The 15065-nt window shown below is 37.2% G+C and overlaps 1 protein-coding gene across 3 annotated transcripts in view; it reads left to right on the top strand.

Moving 5' to 3' along the window:
- The window catches only part of OXR1 (oxidation resistance 1), a 455696-nt gene that overhangs the window by 102944 nt on the left and 337687 nt on the right, over window positions 1-15065 (top strand). Inside the window, exon 1 of one of the 3 annotated variants that reach the window (XM_082674598.1) lies at window positions 3741-3790. The exons of the other annotated variants lie outside the window; for them this stretch is intronic. The gene's annotated coding sequence lies outside the window, so the exon portion shown is untranslated. Of the gene's footprint in view, window positions 1-3740; window positions 3791-15065 lie in introns of those variants that run through there. 3 annotated transcript variants of the gene reach the window in all.

The raw sequence follows: 15065 nt of genomic DNA, 5'->3' as shown, positions 1-15065 counted from the left end.
CACTGCTATCTTATCTCAATAATTTTCTCTCAGTCAAGCAATTCTTCTACTATGGCAGTTCTAATCTGTCATATGGCTCATGTAACAGGTTTGATTTTTGATAACTATCTTTGAGATAAGTTAGTCCTAAGTAAGACCACAAGTAAACTAAATAGATTAGTGTAGAATAGTGGGTGGTTATTAAAATGTGGTCCCTGGGCTAGCAGAATTAGCATCACCTGGGAACTTGTTCCAGGCTCCAGCCCAACCCTACTGAATCAGAAAATCTGGACCTGGGATCCAGCAATCTGTAGTTTATGGAGCCCTCCAGGTGATTCTGGTGCGTGCTCAAGTTTAAGAACAGATGGGTATAAAATTGTCTCTCTAGAGTCTAGATTTACAGTGTGACTGCCAAAAATAATGACTTTGGACATAATTGATATGCAAAAGATCCTTCTGATAATATTTAACTAACAGTTTCAGCTGTTTTTTTAAAGTTGTTTTTTGACTGGAGGAGAGCATTGTCAGCATATAAGATCATGCTTCTTTTCCTGTTAGCTGCGGCATCCAATTGATGTAAATTTCGGAGCAATATTTTGGTACACATGTTAAAAGCAACAATTCTGATTTCTTAATGTTTAAAACATTCAGAGAGGAATGTGTGTTGCTGGAGGTTTTCATGGTATTGATATTTAAAACATGTATAACAGCTTTATTGAGATAGAATTCATATGTCATATAATTCACTCATTTAAAATGTACAATTCATTAACTTTTAGTATATTCAGTGTTGTGCAACCATCACCCCAATTAATACATTTTCCTCACCCCCCCCAAAAGAACCCCCGTACCCATTAGCAGCCACCCCCCACCCTTACCTAATACCAATCCCATACCTAACTCCCCCCTCAGTCATAGACAACCACTAATCTACTTTCTGTCTCTATAAATTTGCCTATTCTGGACATTTCATATAAATGGCATCATACAGTATATGGTCTTTTATCACTGGCTTCTCTGACAGCATAATGTTTTTAAGGTTCATCCATGTTGTACCGTGCATCAGTAATTCAGTCCTTTTCATTATTTCAAATCATTCCAAATAATGGCCCATTAAATATATCTAAATATAGATGGTATTTTAAATATAAATAGATATACATTTTATTTATCCATTCATCGGCTTATGGACACGGGTTGTTTCCACATTTTAGAATAAATAATGCCACTGTGAACACTCATGGTGCAGGTTTTTGTGTGGACATTATTTTCATTTATCTTGGGTAGGAATTAGGACTAGAATTGCTAGTTCATATGGTAACTCTGTATTTAATTTCTCTAGGAACTGCCAGACTATTTAAGTGGCTACATCATTTTGCATTCCCATCAGCAATGTATGAGTGTTCCAGTTTCTCCATATCCTTGCCAGCACATATTATCTGTCTTTTTAAAAATTAATTAATTTTTATTTTTGGCTGCATTGGGTCTTGCTGCATGCGGGCTTTCTCTAGTTGCAGCAAGTGGGGGCTACTCCTCATTGCGGTGCACGGGCTCCTTATTGCGGTGGCTTCTCTTGTTGCGGAGCACAGGCTCTAGGTGCGCGGGCTCCAGTAGTTGTGGCACGTGGGCTCAGTAGTTGTGGTTTACGGGCTCAGTTGCTCGTGGCATGTGGGATCTTCCCAGACCAGGGCTTAAACCCATGTCCCCTGCATTGGCAGGTGGATTCTTAACCACTGCACCACCAGGGAAGTCCATTATCTGTCTTTTGAATCTAACCATCTTAGTGGGTATGAGTAGTATCTCATTGTTTTGATTTGTACTTCCCTAATGATTAATGATGTTGATGTTAAGCCTCTTTTTATATGCTTTTTGTCCACTTCTTCGGAGAAATGCTATTCAGATCCTTTGCCCATAGTTTAATTGAGTTATTTGACTTTTCAGTATTGAATTATAAAAAATTCTTTATATATCTTTATATATCCTAGATGCAGGTCCTTCTCAGGTATATGACTCGTGGTATTTTTTTTTTTTTGATAAAGGCTTGAAGGACTAGATGTGATTTCTATATATGGAGTTGGAGATTAATGAAAAAGTACATTTTCTTTTCAATGAAACAGAGTAGCAATGGTCACTGCTATGATAATTCAACATCAACTTCACGTGTTACTTATCTAGGATATTTAATTGAGGGATTTTACTTCAAATTTGTTGAGGCGAAAACCAATGCAGAGTTTTAAGGGAAAGAGAGTTTCCGTAAGGGGTGGATAGCCAAATAATGAAGAGTTCAAACAGAATGAGAACTAAATATAAGCTGTGGAAATTAGGATCCTGGTTATTTGTGACACAAGAGAACAGTTTCTCTGGAATGATGGGGCAAGAACCATAATATACTCAGCTTATGTGTAAGGGAAAAGGAGGACATGGTGGCAGTGTGCATGTGCCTTTACTAAATTGGTATGTGATGAGTAGGAGAGAGGAGGCTGGTCATGAAGTGGAATCAGGAACAAGGAAGAGAAGGGTCTTTCGATTGGAGAGATTTGAGCATGTTTGAGGCAATGGATAGAAAGTGTGTGGAGAGGGAACAATTGTTTGACCATAAAGGAGAGGGTGGTTGCAAAGTCTCAGCGAGGTAGGGCGGGGCAGAATAGAAAACATAAGGGGAGTAGTTCCTGATTGGCCGTCAGGCCGCCTCGCCGAGCTCCACAACCATTCTCAGATGTGGGACCCAAACAAACAGGCTGTACGTTTACTGTTCGCGTCATTTTCTGTTGGTCTCAATGAGATTTCTAACTCTCATCGCATCCCCTCCTCATAATATGTTCATCTGAAGCTTCTATCAAATCATCAGTGTTGATTTGTTCATGAAGAAATGTTTCTTATTATAGAATATTCTGTGTTACTGAGTTTTTTTTACAGTGACAATCTGTCTGAGGCAAGCTTTTAATTGAAAAATTCACCTGATATCCCTTACAGTTCAATATTTTAACGGCCTAAATATACCTCTAGTTACCCCACAAATCCAGGTGCCTACGGATCTTTGAAATGGTTACTAATTTTAATCTCTTAGCCAAAGCAAAACTAATAAATAATCTACACTGTTCTAAATGTTAGATGCTTAAAAAACAATAATCTAAACATTTCTTTCTAAATTACAAGCTTCCTTCAGATGATTTTCTTTTTGTTTTTATGTTTTATATGTGAAGCTTTCCCATCGACCGAATATCAACATCTGGAGAATAAGTGTACAGAAATCAGACTTTTAACCGACCAAAAACCAGGAGACCCAACTTTAAGTCCCTCTGCAGTAACTAACTGTCTCCTTGGGTAAATCACAATCTGGACACCTTATTTCTTTCTGGGAAAATTACGAGGTCAAAATGAAATCGAAAGTGGCCTCCAGATTTGTTACTTTGTGAGTCTTTATGTAAATTTGGAGTTGCATTTTCTCTCTTTGTTTGCTAATCCAGATCTCCAAGTTAATATATGTATACCATTCTGATTTAAAGATATAATGCAACATACTATCTTATTTTCTCATTGATGATTTTTTTTTAAATTGATTGCAAATCCTTCAAACCGAAATCCTGATGTTTCCTTCCTGTCCTGAATCTTTTCATGTAATGTTCATTGAGAGCCGCTTGCCAGGCTGGCCCAGTCTCAGGCCTCCTGAACAGCATTTATACACGTGCTGGACCTCCTTCTCCATGTGAACCACATTTGTGATGACTGCACTCTCGCCCCACAGCCCAGCCATACCAGAGGGTCCCAGCAATCTGGTATTTTCTTCTCTACTCCAAATTCTCCTATCCAGGTCTGTGAACTACAGTGAGTTTGTTTGTTTGTTTTGTTTTGTGGGGATGTAGATGGGGGACTGTGGGCACGTTTTCCATACTAAGCACTGCGCTAGGTACTCTGTCATGTAATTTCAATAATTTTTTTTTTCTTTTTTCTTTTGGCCTCACTGCATGGCTTGTGGTATCTTAGTTCCCCGACCAGGGATTGAACTCAGGCCCCGGCAGTGAAAGCGCTGAGTCCTAACCACTGGACTGCCAGGGAATTCCCTTTAATCTCAATACATTTTTATGCCTTTCCTGGAAATTGGGTCATCACCAATTTATACATGAGGAAACTAAGACTAATTCAGGTTAAAGAACTTACCCAAGTAAGTGGAGGGAGGTTGGCTGAACCTCTGACAGCTTACATCCAAAGTCTTTGCTCTTTGCTACTCTGTTTTTGTACATCTAGAGTATCCATGGGGAGGAAGAATACTGGGCTTACCTAGGAGGAAGAACTTTAATGCTCTTTTCACTTTCTTTTTTTCCCCTGGATGCCTCGAAGGGTGGGGAGGAAAGAGACTTGAAGTATATGGGGAAGGAAAGATTGATACACATATCTCTGGAGAGCGTGCTCATTTCATTTCAAGGTGTCTATTTTAATGGAAATCATGTTTTCCCATTGTTAATAATAAATGATCATAAAAGCAGTTGTCATCCCTTGAGTTGCTCGTGTAATGAGGCAAGAACACTATTGATCAGTGTTTTAATTAGGTTATAGCATCAAAGGTATTTTTAAATTTCTCTATGTAAAACTCCACTGCATTTTACATAGTTGGTGTCTTTACATCTAAATTTATTTTCAGAACCTGTAATATGCCATGTTGTGTTAGTTTGGAAATGTATTATCGGTGACAGGTATTACATCCTCTAGGCAGCCACAAGATTGCAGTAAAATGAAGCATTTGTTGTAAACCAGATGTATGCCCTGTCATTGCATCATTTGAAATACCGTATTATGTAGAAATTGAGGCAGTGTTCACAAATCTATCAGGATTATCTTGCACATGGTTGATAAAAACAAAGGGGGCAGATCATTACTGTAGAGGTTGGCAGTTCATCATGTATTGAGTGCACACTTTTGACCAAAAAATAAACAGATGATCAAGACTGAATCTTAGGCTTCATCTAGCTAATAGTCCGGTAGAAGAGCCAGAGAGATGATTGGATTTTCAGCACCATGGGAATCATCTTTATTTTGTTTATCTTATTTACCAAAATGGTCTTTGCCCATAAATCACACAAACCAAGTCAAAGCTTTCCCTAAGCAGAATTCTTTTATCATATAGCACTTTGGATTAAAAAAAAAAAAAATCACTCATTAAACCGTAGTATGAGAAACAGTTGGCATAATAGCTCCTCGGGAAAAAGACCTAAGGATTTTATTTGTCCATAAAGTCAGTGTAAACCAGAGTTGTGATGAGCTCCCATACCTGTTATAATAGGTGGCATTCATAGAAGCATAGAGCGAACACAAATGGGCAAGGGAGAAGACTTCATCTGTCTGCTGTACTAATTAAATCACCCGCAGAGGGTAGTGCACATTTCCAACAATCACACAGTGGAGGAGACTGACAAAATGACTCTGTCTATTAAAGGTAGATAAAAATGGAACTACATCTCATAAAGATGCTTTCATTAGAAAATGTTAGATAACGCTGAGGCCGATATGGAGTCTGTGATGGTGGTGATGAGGATATCATTAATGATAACTCATGCTTATTACATTATCTTATTTAATGTTCTCACAATCCAGTGAGGTAAGGATACTTATTATCACCCATTTTGCAGAGAATAAAATGGGCACAGAGAAGTTCATGCACCTCCTTGAGATCACACAGTCAGGAAGAGGGACACCTGAGTCCATGTCCTTAATGATATTGCCACGTGTTACCACTTGTAAATAGCTGCCTGTCCTTGAAAGCGCTGTCCTGGGACTACAGCGCTTTGCGTGAGGAGAGAGTGATTTCATACAGTGCCAGGGTGTGGAACTAGCCAGTGGGTTAAATTTGGCAGACAGATTCTCAAACCTTTGTGTGAAAGAGTTTTCTAATAAGCAGAGGTGCTCAAGAAGTGGCAGGGGAGCTGTTTTAGGTATATGCAAAATCAAGAGCGGCTCTTTCCTTTGGTCTGGCCCTAATGGAATGGAGATTTCCATTTATCTAAGATACTAAAAGTTGTCAAAAGTTTTCGTTGTTGCTGTTTTACTGTCTTTAAATAATTGACTCAAAAAATTATTAAGGAGCATTTTGTTATTTCCCATGCTAGTTCCAGTCTGGATTCCCTTTTTGTTTTTTTCAGGGATAGAAATAGGGAGTTCTGTTCAGAACTCAAAGTAAACACACTGGGGCAGGGTTTTTCCTTCAAAGAAAGGTATACGAAAGCTTTCATTACCTTCCCTGGGACAGCAGTCATAGGCTATGACAATTACCTAATTTGAGGCAGGTTAATAACAGATTTCTTTCCATCCTTTCACAGCAATATTACAAAAAGCTGGCAAAAAGTCTCGGGAGAAAATTTTCATTGGTACTTTGCAGGTATCATATGTTCCATTTGTTGCAATTCATATAAACTGTCTTCTGATAAAGATGCACACAGATCTTAGTTCAGCTTCCATAAATTCAAAAAAAGCCACAATTTCATAGAAATAGTTATAATGAACATTAATTGAGCACTTAGTATGTGAGAGGCAGTGTTTCAAGCACTTTACATTTTAATGCCCTTGATCGTTATACTAATCAGGGGAGTGAAGAATTACAAATATCTCCTTTATAGACAAAATAAATGCATAGAAATAATATGTGATTGCCCAAGATCACACAGATGGTGTCTGAGATGTGATTTGTACCTCAGCAGTCTCAGTCCAGGGCCTACTCTCTTAATCAAGTCTCTGCACAGCCTCATTATCCAGTTTGTTATCCGTAAGAGAAGCAAACTCATTCGTTGTATGGTGAGTGCATGGGGAGGATGCTGCAGATTGGCTCATCTGATACCCACTCTACTCCCCTTCTAGCATATCTTCCTGTGCTATAGAGCCTGGAAACTCAAAGAGCACCTTGTCAAGGCTCCCTGGCAGCTAGAGCTTTACTCGTGCTCCGGGCTCTGCCAAGCAGATTCTGTTGACTAAGACTTGGAGTGTGTGGAAGCGAGGTGCAGAAAAGGCAGCAAAGGCATTTGTTCTCCTGTAGTTACTGGTCTGGTCTTTGACATCATAGCTGTTGAGCAGGGGGTTGGCAGCAACAGCGAGAATTCCTCCATGAAATTCTTGTCATGTGGTTGGGAACTTCTGTAACTACTTACTACCCTGTAGTAAAATACTTTCTACTTAAGCAAGCTAGATTACATTCCCCGTGAACAAGAACCCTGATTAATGCAGAGGTCGTCAAGTCTATGAAGGGATATTATCCAAGCATCTCTTTGACCCTTGGTGTCCCTCCGGTACTGGAAAGTTGACTAGAGGCAATGCATTCCTTCAGTATTAGAAAGTTGGACTGGAAGGCTCATTTCAAGTTTAAAATTCTATGATTTTTGAGCTCAAGGACCAGAACAGAGCAGAGAGGAGAGACTTCATACGTTTGCTTAAGCCAGTTTTTCAATAGAGTTTATCTCTTCCTTCGCTGAGTTAGCCATCTCACAAAAAGCACTGCATTTCTGGGAGATAATGTGTCTGGAAAAAAAGTAACAGACACTGTCCTGAGGAATAATAAACCTACATAATTAAGAAGGACCCCCCACCAAAAGCATTGCTTGTTACGTTGATACCCTCAGTTGTGGAGAAGCAATAATGGAGATTTTTCTCATATCTCTCTTGCCTGTACACTATTTTCCTTCTCCTGGCCTCCCCACCAAGTCAAGATGAAGTTTGGAATTGTACTTGGTCTTAAAGGGGGTTGGATAGGAGGCATCTCTGGAGGTGAACAACCATTGAGAAGGATGGAGTGACACTGAGACAGTGAGTCTGCAGGTTTAGCTGAGGTTAAGGGAAGGACAGAGAAACAGATAAGGTCGGAGATAAGAACTTAGAACTAAGGAAATAATCCTCTATTATGTGGATTGCCTGATGTTTTTAGCAGATTTTAAAAAATTTTTATTTTGTATTGGAGTATAGTTGGTTAACAATGTTGTGTTCATTTCAGGTATACAGTAAAGTGACTCAGTTATACATATACATGTGCCTATTCTTTTTCAAATTATTTTCCCTTTTAGGTTGTTCCAGAATATTGAGCAGAGTCCCCTGTGCTATATAGTAGGTCCTTGTTGGTTATCTATTTTAAATACAATAGTGTGTATATGTCAATCCCAAACTCCCAGTTTATCCCTCCTCCCGGCCTTTCCCCTTTGTTAACCGTAAGTTGTTTTCTAAGTCTGTGTCTGTTTCTGTTTTGTAAATAAGTTCATTTATATCACTTTTTTTTAGATTCCACATATAAGCAATACCATATGATATTTGTCTTTGTCTGACTTCACTTAGTATGATAATCTCCATGTCCATCCATGTTGTCACACATGGCATTATTTCATTCTTTATAATGACTGAGTAATATTTCATTGTATACATATACCACATCTTCTTTATCCATTCATCTGTTGATGGACATTTAGGTTGCTTCTGTGTCTTGGCTATTGTGAATAGTGCTACTCTGACCATTGGAATGCATGTATCCTTTTGAACCATGGTTTTCTTCGGATATATGCCTAGGAGTGAGATTGCTGGATCATATGGTAGCTCCGTTTTAAAAAAGGCTCTTTTAAGAAGGTTAATATAAGTTGGGTGATTGGAGGTAGGAAAGAAATACAGTAAGTTACTGGCCAAAGAAAAAGTAGTACTTTCATATTCTTTAGATAATTTTACCTATTTCAGTTCAAAATACATTTTAAGAAAGTAGTAGAACATATATTTTAGGAAAATAGTAGAAAATCATTTTTAATGGAATCTCTACCTAAAAAAGCAGACCATAATTATTCTAAAGATTAGATGAATAGATGATTCATCCATTAGATGATTAAATAACCAATGACAGGGCATTTGAGACACAATATTTTAGTCTAAGAGTTGAGAGTGGAAGGGACATATTTCTAAGCAATTGACACACAGCCACCCACAAATCATGACAAGTTTGCTAGCTTTGAAAAATGAAATGTTTAAAATTAGAGAACATTTTAAAAGGATATGTTTACTGCTACATACCTTTTGGAATGGCAAAAAAATAAAAAAATAAAGTAAAATAAAAGATAAAAGAAAACAGTTGCCTACAAAATTAATCGTACACTTGACATATGACCCAACAACCCCCCTCCTAGATAATTACTCAAGAGAAATTAAAACCAATATTCACCTGTATGAGGATTTTTATAATAACTTTATTCATAATCACTGAAAATTGGAAACAACTTGAATATCCTTCAACTGGTTAACAGATGAGCCAATGTCATATAGCCATACAATGGAATACTATTCAGCAGTAAAAAAGGAAGGAACTATTGATATTAGCAACACCATGGATGAATTGTAACTATATTTTGTTAAGTGAAGAAGCTGAAGAAGACTGAAGAAGCTACATATTGCATGGTTCCATTTGTTTGACATTCTAGAAAAGTTATAGGGATGGGGAACAGATCAGTGGTTGTCTGAATTTTGAGGAGGGGACAGTGGTTGAATAAAATGGGGGTGCACAAGGAATTCTTAGGGTGATGAACTGTTCTGTATTCTAGTCCAGTGACAGATATAGGACACTATGCATTTATCACAATCCATAGAAATGTATATCACAAACGTGAACTTCAATGTATGTCTATACATTTTTTTAAAAGATCAGCCGCGATGTTGGGGGATCCCAGGGCATAGAATGCAGACAGAAAACTAAATCTAACCTTGTTACACATGTATGGCATAACCTTAGTGATCGTAATGGGGAAAGAGTAGTTTACCTAAATAATTAGAAAACACTGTTTTGACTGGAAGCTATCAAGCTGGAGACAGAAAAGAACTATGCATGAACATTGTATTCTAATTGGTAAATTTGTTTCTCCCAGGAGTACCCAGTAGCAATTCTGAAATTACTTCAGATGTGTATGTATATATGTAAATTGCATATAACTGGAGCCAGATTTATCACTATCAGAGAAATAAGTTACAAATAAGCAAGAGGGCATTTCTGTATTTTCAGAAATATAGAAACTCCTCAGTAACCTGTTTTCATTTCCTTTGCATAATGGATTGCTGGATTGTATGGTAGTTCTATTTTTAATTTTTTGAGGAACCTCCAAACTGTTTGTTACCCATAGTGGCTGCACCAGTTTACAATACCATCAGCCGGGCACAAGTGTTCCCTTTTCTCCACATCCTTGCCAACACTTACCTCTTGTCTTCTTGATGATTGCCATTCTCACAGGTCTGAAATGGTATCTCATTGTGGTTTTGATCTGCATCTCCCTGATTGATTAGTGATGTTGAGTACCTTTTCATGTACCTCTTGGCTATTTGGATGTCTTTTTTGGGAAAATGTCTATTTCATTCCTCTGCCTATTTTTTAACTGATGTTGTTGTTGTTGTTATTGAGTTATAATATTAGATATGTGAGTGTTAACATAGCTTCTTTTCTCTATTGATGCAGCTTTGCTTTACTAGTTCTTATTGTTCTCTAAAAATATTCCTTGTACATGCACATCTTGGATTTTTTTTCTCATTTTCTCTAGGATTTCAGTTTAATCCTCCTCTCCCCCCACCCACTAAACAGTCTCATCCAAATTGGAATACTGAATCTTTAACTTTTGTCTCCATTGTCTTTATTTATTTGCACCAGCCATAATGATTTTGATGCCCCAAAGGCCACTTGAAAATACTAAAATGTTGAAAATACTAAAATGTTTTGAAGTTTAAATGGAAGCAACTACCAGTTAGATTTTAAACCTCCTAAATAATCCTGAGTCAGTTTCCCCATCTCTGACATTGATATAGTAATTTCATAATTATGTCAGTACACTCATTCTGTTTGTGTGGAGATTAAATTAATAAAGATAGTAAAGAGGGCTTGGGAAATATAAAATACTCTAGCTCAGTAGTTTTTATTGTATTCAGTGATATAGCTGTGAAAATAGCAATCCTAGCATTTTATTATCATTATTTCATCTAAACTCTCAGCTGTTTACCTGGCTGGGAACAATTGGAATGAAAATGAGTTGTTATAGCTCATCTTGGGCTTTATAATCTGAGCCAGTATATCATTTTTTTAAACTCATAATTCAGAAAAGAGTGCTAGAGCCATAGATGTGAATAATTAAAGAACATTATTTAAAATATCATTTCACTATCCCAAAAGAAGCCTTTCTGAAGGCTTCTACTAGGCACTCAGACTGTGATTAGAAGCCCTGTTTTTCTTCTTTTGCTAGTATTTCGTTGGATTCAGGAAAAAGGAAAAGAAAAATAAATAACCCAATTAAAATGGAATAAAAATGAAATGAGTGATACCATTTCTTGTTAGGAGTACAAATATATACAGTGTTTTACATAATGTAGACATGAAACACTAAATAGTGAAACAGAGTGTATATAGTGATGTGAGTGGGTAATTGCCAAATCCCTGTGTAATACAGCAGAGAGGACTAATAAAAATTAATGAATCATGCTCCTTTTTATAATTCTTTCAGTTATGTATAATTTTCTCTATCCTAGTTAGGACATACCTGTTTCGATTATATGTTAGTTCAGGAAAGTTTGAGTGTTGCCCTGCTGTGAAATAAGAGGTAAATTGCAATACATTTCCATTAACTTATAGGCATTTATGACTAAAGAAGTCTGAGTAGTTTTTTATATTAAGTATATACCTGACTTTGAAGTGAAAATATAAACAGAACTCCATTATTTAATTTTCTATTCTTTTTTCTAATATGTATGTTATCAGGATTTTCAGTTATGCTAAAATTTCTGTGGTCAAACATGTCTACTAGTTTAATGACCTGGCATGCCATCTGTGTGTTTTCTCTCAACATGCTGGAAAGTGCACATTACCCCTAATATGATACCCTGTAAATGAAGTGCCTATTTTTCATATTATTGCATTTCAAATAAGGTATTCATTACCTCTACATTAACTTATTTCAAGAGTAATTAGGAAATCAACAGGTCTTATGTATGGGAATCATAGAACACTGGTATTATTTTTAACAAGAACAAATTCAGAGAATTTAAAATTTTCTTTTTGTTTATGTGTTTTCTTAGACCTTGATATCTAGAGAAAAAATAATAATATTGGTCACCCATTTACTAAGTGCCTAATAATATTCCAGACAGTGTGCAAATATTATTGTGTTATTTCATAAATCTTTATGCAAGTTCTTGTAGGGTGGTGTTATTCCCATTTTACTTTCGAGGCAAATTAGGATTAGATGTGTTAAGACCTTAGCTCAAAAGCACGCAAGAGTGGGGCTTCCCTGGTGGCGCAGTGGTTGAGAGTCTGCCTTGCCGATGCAGGGGACATGGGTTCGTGCCCCGGTCCGGGAAAGGTCCCACGTCCCACGTGCCGCGGAGCAGCTGGGTCGCTGAGCCTGCGCGTCCGGAGCCTGTGCTCCGCAACAGGAGGGGCCACAACAGTGAGAGGCCCGCGTACCGCAAAAAAAAATCACGCAAGAGGGAACAAAGTCAGGGATCACATGCAGATTTTTCTAGTTACCAGAACCCCAGAATTTTTCCCCTATGTCAGAATGTTACTTTTTCATGTCACTTTATAGCTTCTTTTGCCCAGGAAATGTGAACAACCATCAGTAACAATGGTGTTCCTTAGAACAGAACCTCTCAGAATCTCTAGTAAGATATGAGATTGTCAGGCCACAGTACAATTTGGAACAGAATTTATTAAGACAAACTAGGGGGAAAGAACAATATTAGACCCACTTTCCAACAATGATAATTGTAGTCATGGGAGTTAATTTCCTTTACATATGGTTTACCATTTACATCTCATCATAGTATTCACTAACTCCTCTATATGGAGAGTGTGTATCTCACAGGGCATTTGTGAAGATTACATGAAATAATCTATTCAAAAGACCTAGACTAGTACCTGCACATAGAAGGCGCTCAGTAGGTATTAGCTATTATTCTGTCAGAAGTTCTTACCTGATTGTTTCATTTGTGTATCTCTCACCATATCATGATGTATCAGAATTCCTCTGTCCTTGTTACCCCAAATGGTGTTTGTCATAGAGAGTATTGCATTTTGTCATCCTTCTCCTTCACAGACTTTTAAAATTTCTTCCTCAATTGCCTAACACTAATTTATTAGAGATTATTTTGTTTAACAAATACTTACATAAGTATTTACTATATGCTAGAAACTGTTTCAAGCATTTTACAAATATTAACTCATATAATATTCATATTCAAAACTCTATGAGAAAGAGTATCAGTAAACATTTGTTCAGGAGATCAGTCACAATAAGTTTATGGCATAAAGTGTTTATTAAAAGAATTAGATCAATTGTGGGAGGAGCTGGGGACATGAAGGTCCAGAAGAGGAAATTAGAGGATCAGAGAAGTCACATGCCTATCAATCTGAGAAGCCAGGTACATCCAGAAACTGAAATGACAATAGCAAGGGGAGCTTACAGAGAGAAGCTGTGGTTTCTTTGTAACTTCTGCCTCCGTGGGTCCTCAGTCAAGAGCCTGCTGGCAGCTCTGAGTCTGCTCTTGGTCAGCAGCATGACAAGTAAGGAAGAACCTCTGAATGGGGCAGTGAGGGAAAGTTAGGACAAGCTGAAAACCAGCAGACATCTCTGCATCTGTCCATCATCACATCTGACCACAAAGCCATTCAGAGATTAAATGACCACTGCTTCATTTCCACTCTGCACATCTCCGGCAAGCTTTCTTTTGATAAGAATAACCCAGCAACGTACAGGGGAGGGGTTCTGGGAAATGTAATTCCTACCTTAACCAAGTTGGCATGACACAGTCCAACATATAAGCAGGCGCATTTATTTTCCTTGCCTTACAAATGAGGAAGCTGAGGCACAAAGCCAAGTAAGTTGCCCAAGGTCACCCGGCTCCTGAGTGGCAGAATCAGGTTTGGATCCAGGCAGTCTGATTCCAGATTGCAAAGCTCTTAACTCCTGTGCTTTTCTGCCTCTGCAATAAAGTAGGGTTCTATAGACAATCTCAGTGTATTTTTCCTTATTTCAAGCCTCCTTGTGTCTGGTTAAGAAAATTCATCACCAGGCAGTTATGTAAAGCAATGATATGAGTTATCTTCATTCTCTTCTATTTTTGTCAACATCCCTAACTTACTTTAGTTTTTCTCATAATCTGTGTTTTGCCCTTCCAAGACTCATTATTTTTTCAAAATAAATTCTTGATTATTAGCTTTCCAACTATTTTGATTTTTTTTAACTCTGTCTTTTAGCAGTTGCATATCTTACGCTATTTTAATGATCATTTGAATGTCTGTTCTCTGTATGTATTCTTACATCATTAATGTCCACACACGTCATATTCTCAAGCATACTCCAACATTCTTAAATCAGGAATACTACCTTCTTTTCCTTTGTGTCACCACCAAAGTGTGCCTAGTAGATGCTCACAAGTACTTTCTATTAAATGCCAAATCTTCCTGCTGTAAATAAAGGAAGTTTCATTTGAATAACTGGAAATCATGTTCGTATTGAATAAAAGCACTTTCTGTATATGTATAGCAAAGTGATCTCTTTCAACTCTGGGTTTTTAACTCTGGGTTTTCTTCCTCTGGTTTAATGGCTACCTTCTTAAAAATACCCTCAAAAGAGAATGACGTAGCATGAACATTTTTGGACTGAAAGAATCCCAGCATTTCTCTAACATTAACAAAAATATTCCTTTCAAATCAGTTTCTTCTTTTTCCAAGAGTAGTAAAAGATTCACTATAATTTTTAAAACCTTTTTAAAATTAACATAAATTGGTCTTGTATTATGATTTTATAGCCAGAGTTGGCAGATTATTTGAGTGACTGAAATACTGAGTTATGACATCCAATTTGGATTATGAAAATAAACAAGTTTTAAATGTTTCATTACAAAAGGAAACAAATGTAATAAAATATCTCCATAACAAGGTTCCATTATGAATCACACTTAGAGACAGAATATCTAATTTTGATATGGAAACAAAGCATGCTCAAAGGTATCATGATCCTGCTGAATGGATTTATGACAGATAGATACAAGTAGGTATGTGTTTTGGAGGATTAAATGAACCTTTGACTTCGTAATTTAAGTTAGATGCT

Source organism: Grampus griseus, assembly GCF_964374135.1.
Source record: "Grampus griseus genome assembly, chromosome: 17".
In the NCBI taxonomy this organism is placed as follows: domain Eukaryota; kingdom Metazoa; phylum Chordata; class Mammalia; order Artiodactyla; family Delphinidae; genus Grampus; species Grampus griseus.
Note: the sequence above shows the minus strand (reverse complement) of the source record. Positions and strands in the feature narration are given on the sequence as shown.